Raw genomic sequence first — 7,476 nt, forward strand, 5'->3', positions numbered from 1 at the left:
ATTAAAAATACTGTGGGGATGCACTTTCAGAGAGGACAGCTCTACAATGGGCCAGAAACACTACTGAAAACCTCTGTTCCTAATAAACATGAGCTATATTCTGTAGAAAAAGAGGTTTATTTTAGTAACTTCAGTTTAATCACATTAAAAATGTCAAGGTTTTCTTTATCTCCTTTGATCATCATAACTCCAACGACTCCAATTATATTTTCTGCCATATACTACAAGCCTATGATTAGTTAGGCTATGATGATCTAAGTATAATAAATAAATAAGGTTAGTAAGGGGTAATAAGAGCTTTTGTTAGACCAACAAATAGTTATTTGTGTGTACGTACCTGCTGGGACTCTGAAATGCATGGTGAGAATTAGAACCCAATGGTAAATGCTGAAATCTTTTATTCTCAAAGTGAGTTGGTGCAAAAAACTGACATTTAAAAAATATATACATATAAACCCTTATAAAGAGTTGGAAGTCAATTCAATGTGAATAATCATGAAGTTCAGGGCTGTTTGGATTCAGGGTTACGATACTGAGCTCAGTAACCTACAGAAATATGTAGATCATGCAAAGAGTTAGAAATTAGTCATAATCAGTTTCTTTACTCTGCTGGCTTCTTACTCTGAATAAAACACTCGAACTGTTTTCATCCATTTCACTGCTTCTAAATTGGAGATAATATTCCTGTCCCAGGGGTACTGCAATGATTAATTAATCACTTCAAGTCACTTGAGATTTGAAAATGTGTGTGTGTGTATATGCAGCTTCACTTATGCAGAATATATATAAATATTTCCTTTACTTTGTATGTTAGGCATAAAGGGTGTCGTTCTAGAATCAGCACTGAAATTTTTGAGCAAGAATAATCAAAATAAAACATCTTGGGAATTCAGGCTGTCAAATTCAGATGACAGTCATACTTCCCATCTTCAAATTATCTCCAGCTATAAAGTTCTCTCTCTTTTCCTTGGAATCGTCTCCCTGAGAAGACTCAAGAAGCAAAAGTTATTGATACTGAAGAAATTTCACTTTGCTTTCCTTTTCCAGTATGACATGGAGTGATTTGTATTCTGCTTTGTGGGACTTTGTCAGGCACTGTATATTATACTGCAGTCTGGACCACTGAGAGGCACAAAATATCTCCCACCACTGCAGCTATGAGGGTAAGAAAAAGTGAGGAATAAAGTAGAAGAGCTGTATTTTAAGAAAAAAATACATATGGATGCATTTGAGCTTCTTATGCAGCATCGCTAAGCTTCAACTGTTGGACTTAAAGGTTTTTTCCAACCTTAATAATATTATGATTCCATGATAACACTCTGTAGTATCACACACAAGGCTGGGTAAATGTTCACTAAAAATGTGGTTGGCTGTTCCAAGCTGCTTTCTGGACCTATTTGCATAATCATAAGACCAGCATGTAAAAATGAGGTAGTTCTACAAATTTATTCATAGATTTCTTCTTAGAATACCAGAAAAATAAACAAATAAAATGAAAATAAAATATTGTAATATCTTTTTCTTTTTTCCTAAATTATTGGGGTTCTAGCTTTTTAAACAAGAAACTTAAATAGAGTCTCTTTTATGATCACAATGTGATTAAGTCAAAAAAGAGGCATTTTTTTGCTCCTTTCTGCTTTTAAGCTGCATCGATTTTGCTGTTAGTGAAAGGAAAAAATAAACAATATACAGCCCTGGCACACATTTTCAGCTCACCCTTAGTTTCTTACATGATCTTGGGCAGGTGTTCTAAGCCCACATTGGCTCAATTCCCCATCTGTTGATTAAAGCTAATGTCTAGACCAAGTAGAGTCAGTTGACAACTTCAGAGTAAACTGATTTTATGCCAGATTCACCAGAATGAAAAATTTTTGAGAAAACACATCAAGTCCACCAAAGTTTTTGACACAGAAAACCAGAAGGAGACTATGAATCCAGTGACACCCCTTTGGTGAAGCAGGTTTGCTTGCCAGACATGCTCCAGATCTCTGGGATAAGCCACCTCTTACAATCAGTCTTATAACTGATCACACACATAAAAATTCAGAGTAGTAAACTTCCAGGTCCCTCCAGGACTCTTGTTCCTGGTTTCATTACATGACATTGGCAGATTTCCATTCTTTATTGTGTGGACGTGGATTTGTTGCTTAACCTCAGAGGCTTTTAAATTTCCAGCTCTTTTAGTGGCTCCTCTCACTGGTTGTCTATTGCACAGGCAGGCCAGCAACTCACTCCCACATTTGGGCCATTTCCCACAGCAACACAAAGATCCTGGAAATATATTTGCTTTGAGAAACATTCTGGTCTAGTGAGCCTGGTGAGCACAGGAGCGTCCTTCCTCTTCTAAAAACTTATGCTGTTTTCATTCCTTCTGCTATTATATTCTGCCACAATGCAAACATAACAAATAATGATTATCCTTAGAAATTCTTCCCTGTAAGGGTGGTGAGGCCGTGGCACAGGTCATCCAAAGAAGCTGTGGCTGCCCCTGGATCCCTGGAATTGTTCAAGGCCAGGTTGGATGGGGCTTGGAGCAACCTGGGATAGTGGAAGTTATCCCTGCCTGTGGCAGGGAGGTGTAATGAGATGATTTTTAATGTTCCTTCCAACATAAGCCATTTTACGATTCTGTGATCCTATGGCATTTTCCTTGTTAAAGCAAAGCAAGAAATCAGAAACTGGAAAACGTTTGGAAACTGGAAATTTGAACAGCCAAACAGCTGAAATCTAAAGAGTCTAGATAGCTAAAACGATTTCACAGCCATTCTAGTTACAAAATACTTTACTTTCAGCAGGGTCTAATTCCCCCCCATCCTGCAAAAAAAAAGATTTTGTCAAAAATTGATCATACTTCCTGACCTGAGATTTTCCCTATTTTCTTGTATTTTTCAGAAAGTATATAAAATAAATATATTTTTAGATGTTGTAGGCTGCTAGGAGGCAGGAAAGGATCTATTCTGCAAGGAAAGACAGCGTTTAAAGACAGGTACAAGTATTACTCTCTGGCCGCTCTTTTACTAAAAGTAGACACTTAAATATGATGTGTGCAGCAATTTAGCAGTGGAAGAGACTAATTAGTCCTTTGCCTTCCTTCTCATTTTGCTTTTAGTTTGGTTTCCCTGTATCCCATGTTTCAAATGGTCATGAGTTTGTATATGTGTGTGTGTGTATAATGACATAATAACATCTCAATTAGATCTGCTCTGTAATGGGCTCATTAGTATAAATGTGTATGATTGGCCTCTGTTCTGCTACAGAACTGAAGTTAATCAGATAAACTTCAAAGGGCAAGTGGAAGGATTATGCCTCACCTCATGGGGACACAGGCCTTCCTTTGAAGTACCTGTTGGCATCCAGAAAGTTCTGTCAAGTCATCAATACATTTTAACTACCTTGGGGTAGTTTCCTATCTTTTTCTTCTGATGTAAAAAGCTTTCCTTTTTTTCTCATGTAAATATCCTGCTTGGCCCAATGGGATCTGGAAACCCAGTTGATGCCCTGAGTACCGTCACCACGGCCAGAATCAACCACTCATCAAACACACTTCCTTTTTAGTATCCAAGAGAAGTAATGTGGCTCTTCACAAGTTATACAAATACATATAGAAAGCAGTGCTGATATCGGGAGGTCTTCAACTTCCAGCTAAGAGGGGCCCATACAAGTGTTAACCAGGGTTATCCTTGTTAATTCAAAATCAATTTTTCTGCATATATAAGTGTTCACTCAGTTTCATGATTAAAAAAAAAAGTCAGAGCTAAAATATATGCCTGCACATTACTATTAACAGTAGACAAGTCAGGCGTTTTCTCCTCTGTTTATTCAACAGCAAACTACTGTTATTTGCAAAACAAAAAAGCAACACAGTGAGAACGCTGAAATCCTTTCTATTTCTTTTTTAAGTGCTCAGACTAAACCACACAAAACCAGCCAGTCATTTCTTCCCTGCCAACTGATTATGCAGCCATGTTGTTTGAAAGCTTGCATAATTTACATTAGCATGCCTAAGATCTCAGGTGACTATGCCTTTGAGGCCAGCATGATAGCCCCAGTGGACCAAGATTTGATATTCTTCCCAATATCTGACCCTTTTTTCCTTGTTAATTATAGGCAGGCTTCCCTGGCCTGGGCCCGGATCTGCACCTGTTTCCCATCTCTGAGCAGCTGCTAATTAGGTTGCAAATGGTGGGGCTGGGCAGAGCTGGCCACACAGGCTTCAGAGCCCATTGATCAGGCTGGTGTACCATGCACACAACAATTATTGCCTTCTGAACTTCCCGCAATGAAAGCTGCTCCCAGGCACCACATTGTATTGAAATTAAAAATTGTATCACTTCTCACCCCGGTGATGTGTAACGCTGCTGCTCCAAAGGAGTAAGGGACAGAAGAGGATGAATATTGGAGCCTGTGCTCCCGTTGTGCAGTGAGAAATAATAAATATATTGAGTTGTGTATGTTTAACGTGGAGGGGACTCCAACAGAAGGTTGTTAATGTTTCTCTTAAAATTATTTAACTGTCCTGCTGGGTCCCAAGAAAAACTGACTTCTGAATCTTATCTTGGAAACAGAGTTGTGAATGATCCTAAAAACCTTATGCTGAAATAATCCTTAAAAAATTATTTTGATTAGTGGCATTTGAGCAACACCTCAAAGTCGTGGGTTAACTGTAGCAACACTGAGAAATTTAAGCTAAAATTTAAGATTGGCAGTGTCTTGGGTGCTCAGACAAAAGGGGAAGTACATTAAGACTGCAACGTCTGATTAATTTGTTAGGAAATAAATAAATAAATGTTATTTCTGGCCCAAATAGTGAAAGGTGATAAATGTTTCAGAGAAGCTGAGAGGAGTTCCTCATGAAAAGAATTAGGTGACTCCCTCCCATTCCAAGATGTGTCAAGAAATATGTAATATAAGCTATCCATGAAGCATTTGGAAATCCTCTTGGTTTTATCACAATAAATACTGAGATTTTGGAAACCTAGAGATATATTAATTACTCCAAAATTCTACAGATAGGGAAAATATGCTCTAGAGAGGCTAAAGTGAGTTGCTTGAGCAGGTAAAAAGGGTTTCTGCAGGTGAGGAAAGGATTATAAATGTATCTTGTACTGAAACCACTGAAACATTCTACCACCTACCTGGGGATGTATCTGATTCCAATGCTGTCAAGGATCTACATTACCCATGGACTGCACGAGAGAACCTTCTTTATGGTTCTAGATCTTCAATTCAAGGAAGAAAAGTAAAACACTAAATAATACTAACACTGTTTTTTAAATGTTTATATCACTAAGAGCAAGTACAAGAGCAAACACCATGAAAAACTCACAGGCCTTTACCCAAACTCACAACAACCTACCCTGAATAACACACCCTTCACCTGTAAACTGAGACTTCTGCAGTCCAGGGGATTCTTTGCCAAAGGAAACATCCTGAACCAACTTTGCATAGAATGCAAAATAAATCAAAGATTTTCATGAGCAGAAAATCATGTGAAATTCAGGCTATAAATAATTCACTGTGAATTATTTGCCTGTTTTAGGATCTGTGGGCCAGATTCCCAGCTGGTGTAAATCCTCATGATTGCCCCAGCTTCAGTGGAGCTTTGATGGTTTACACCAGCTCAGGAGCTGACCCAGTGTGTTGATCAAGAATATTGCAACAGCATATTAGGGCAGGGTATGCTTTGAAAAAAAAAAAAAAAAGAGTGCCATGCACTGAAAACCAGTAATGAAACAGTTCACCAGCTGTTCACGATCTTAATATGTCTGTGGATGGTGTGAAGGAGATAGAAAGCCCTTTGTGCAGGCTAATAGTGTGCTAGGAGGCTGCAGCAGGTGAAGAAAAAACAATAACCATCTTCCCAGTTTCTCAGGATATGATGATTCAAAACAATAGTTGGCAGCTTAACTCTTGTCAGCCTGTTGTTTTACAAAATCCAGCATTTCCTCTACTTTGAATTTGTATTAACAGAGGATGAATCATTGATGCTGCCGGATCCCCTCATTTTTTTTATATACAGCAGAATGAATTATTTTCATATATCATGTCATGAGCTTTCTCTATTTTTACATTTTCCCACTGCAGTTGAATCAAAGTGAATATTTCATAGAGATTCCTTTTCTGTAGGGTTTGACCATAAATCAGATTTGCTGCAATCTATCTGCAGAGGTGACCTGTTTTCTCAAAGCTAACATGGAAAAAAAAAAAAAAAAGCCTCAGCCTCTAACTAAATAAATCTTTACCAAAATATTCTTTTAATTAAAGACACACACTAATGAATATTTTAAAAATTGGCATAACTTACCTTTTGTTAAATGTTTAAAAACATCAAAATGTTGCAGAGACTTAGCTTTAATATTTTGGACAGGCTTGGGACAGAGTCTGTCACCAACCAAGATAAAAGGAAGCAGAAAAGGTAGTGGATAAATTTACATCAACACATGACTGGATATGAGTGGTTATGTTATAGTTAAGTGCATTATGAAAGATTTAGAAAACCTTGGTCTTGGCTTTAGGCTTAAAGTAATTAGCAATTTTTGCATAACTGAATCAGTGGAGACTCTGAATCTAACTTTAGGGACATTAAAGTTTTTAATACAATCCCTCAGCTTGTGTTCAGAGTCAGTGTAGTAAGGAACATCAGGGATCAGTAAGTACAGGGTATAATAAAGCAGACCTTGTGCTGCTGTGAACTGATTCTTCTAGGAGTGAATCAGATTTAAACCCCCAAATGTGGAGGCTGACCAAGATCTGAACTTACTGGCAGATTCTTGTTATCAGGCCAGAGACATTCAGGAAAAAAAGCTTGCAAAGAAAGAAAAGAAAATTATATTAAATGAGAATAAATTTTCTGTTCTTTTTAGGTGAAAGTTTGGCCAAGTAATAATGATAAGATGAACTTTGTCCAAAAAGGAGCTGGTCTTGATGACCAACTTCATATTCTTGGAAGAACTGATCCAATGGACAGGAAAGACATGTGTGATTTCCAGCTGGTCAAATATTTTCTTTCTTCTCCTACTGACTCAAAGTGGGTCATTTTATTTTCTCGTCATTTTTTTGGGATAGTCATCTATGGTTAAGTATATGTAGTTAAACCTTCTTTGCATCACCCATGAAATCTGAATTTAGGAGTTCTTGAGTGAAAAAACTTCATGCTTGCCTCTTGGTCTGGAAAACTTGGCCACAGTTACCCAAGTCACTAAGATTTTCAAACACTTTCTGCAGAGTTCATTAGAAAACATAAATTCATTCTCTCAACACAGATTAACCTCTGTCCTGAGACAATGCTAAAATGTTGTGTTTGAACCTGGAGGTGTTTCATTCTGACATTGGAAAGAAAAATGCTTGGAATAAAACCGGAAACATTCTGTAAACATCAGTTCCTCTCAGCAAGGATCTTGTGAACCTGCTGGTCCATTGTACAGCACAAATTGACAAAGCGAAAGGTTTGGCTGAAAACTTAAAGTCTGTTTGGGA

The 7,476-nt window shown here is 37.6% G+C and overlaps 1 long non-coding RNA gene across 1 annotated transcript; it reads right to left on the reverse strand.

Annotated features, from left to right (window-relative positions):
* Positions 1-1,525: 1,525 nt before the first annotated feature.
* On the reverse strand, positions 1,526-5,467 carry LOC136287889 (uncharacterized). Its single transcript, XR_010720408.1, has 3 exons — positions 5,378-5,467; positions 5,136-5,219; positions 1,526-2,271 (listed from the first exon to the last, which is right to left on the reverse strand). It is a non-coding gene; the product is annotated as an uncharacterized lncRNA (long non-coding RNA).
* Between the last annotated feature and the right edge of the window lie 2,009 nt (positions 5,468-7,476).

This window comes from Chamaea fasciata, unplaced genomic scaffold, assembly GCF_029207755.1.
Source record: "Chamaea fasciata isolate MVZ Bird 193981 ecotype frontalis unplaced genomic scaffold, bChaFas1.0.hap1 SCAF_3, whole genome shotgun sequence".
NCBI classification, from domain to species: Eukaryota; Metazoa; Chordata; class Aves; order Passeriformes; family Sylviidae; genus Chamaea; species Chamaea fasciata.